Raw genomic sequence first — 1,797 nt, 5'->3', positions numbered from 1 at the left:
TTCTGCGCACCCCACCCAGTGGCCATGGAAGCGCCTGAAGGCACATGATGCTTTCATTGCGCCTACCGAAGTTAAGCAGGGCTGTTGCTGGGCAGTGCCTGTGCAGGATACCACCTCAGGAGTCCTGTGTTTGCCGAGCAGCACCGAAGGAAGGTAGCACACTCGGACCCCAGGAGAGGTGAGGGCGAAAGGGTGAGAACCGGTAGAGACAGGCGGAAAAAAGGGTGGGAGGGTTAGATGGGCCGAATCCACCTCTGACGGGATCTAGTTGAACAGCTGATATCACGTGACTGTAGTTGAAAATGTAAACTGTGATTTCTTTCCTTTGTATGACTTATTGTAGTATGAAACTTTTAAAATAAAAAATCTGTATTTCCCAGGAGAGCGCACGCATCGGGCCCAGGAAGTTGCGGGAGGGGTCAACCATAGAGCTGACCTGGAGGGTGCCCTCTTGTCTCGGTGCATGAAAATGGGGCAACCTGCTGATCTCTCCTTACTTTTTCTCCCTCCCACAAGAGAAGAAAATCACCCCAAGAGAAACTGTGAATCAGCCCTGCTCTTGCCACAGAAGACGATCAGCTCCTTCCCCTAAAGCACTTTCATTCCCATTCCATCAACTCACTTTAAGGGGTGGTGTTCATTACATTCTTTGCCACTCCAGGACTGCGAAGTCTCCGATAATCCCCTCTTTTCATTTTTAACAGCAAGCAATTGCTGTTTTAATTACACCCAATACTGGAATGGTGAAGACAGGCTGGTGCTAATCCTTTTGCAGACTCACCAGTGCAATCCCCTCTGCCCCAGCTTCCTGTTTTGCCCCATTGCCTTCCTGATACCTGGAAGTGTGCTGGAGTCCGGACAGCCACTGTGCGTGGGGCCGAGGCACGAGATGGCCTGTCTCACTGTTGCTGGCTCTGCACAGATGGTGATGGGGTAGTCTCCTCTCCGCCTGGGGGGCCTCCTTGTTCCCACACTTTTGTGCACAGCTCAGCCATTTGGAGGAAGAGCACCTTGTTAAAATGGAAACTCCCCAGGGGCCTCCCCCCCAACTCCACAGAGGTGCAAATCCCTCTCATCAGACCTGCAGCCTGTTTTGGCTGTATTTCACCCCCACCACCCCCACCCCATTGTAATCTAAACACAATTCAGTGTGTATCCTGAGCATGCATTATGTGCAGTGACAGAGATATTGTGCCATAAACGTGACGTACCTCCTGGTTTAAAAAATGCCAACGTGTTCCCCAGCTATTGAAACAATTCAAGCGTCGCAGCCATTATTGTAAATAGTGGATTATCGGGAAGATGCGAGAGAAACAGACCTGGGCCTCCTGATTAATATTTTATGCAAATATGATGCATTGGGATTCTTGCTCCTGTTGCTGGCAGAGATCAGCTACCCGGCAGAAGGCAAGGGCAGAAGCACCAGCATCCAGAGAGGGTTGTTTAGAAACAAAATTCAAGTGGAGGGGAAAGGCTGGAGCTGCTCTCAAGCCAAAGTCATGCACATCATTGTTAAGGAGGCACAAACATCTCAACCAGCATCTGGGTGAAGCCCAGTTTGCAGAGTAATGCAGGAAGGGAAGTGGCCTTATATATACATATACATATAATGTAGTTTACTGTGTATATATACACACACATTATATATATAAAACTGCATTATTCAGATCAACAACTCCTGCAAAGGCCTCCCAGTCTCAGTGAAATAAAACTGCATGAGGGGTTTTTGTGCAACTGCCATTGATTCGGAAGGGCAGACACTGCAACAGCAGAGTGAAAGAGAAATGTGATACTAGC

The sequence above is a fragment of the Tiliqua scincoides genome, chromosome 14 (genome assembly GCF_035046505.1).
Source record: "Tiliqua scincoides isolate rTilSci1 chromosome 14, rTilSci1.hap2, whole genome shotgun sequence".
Lineage (NCBI taxonomy): Eukaryota > Metazoa > Chordata > Lepidosauria > Squamata > Scincidae > Tiliqua > Tiliqua scincoides.
This window is presented reverse-complemented; position numbering follows the sequence as displayed.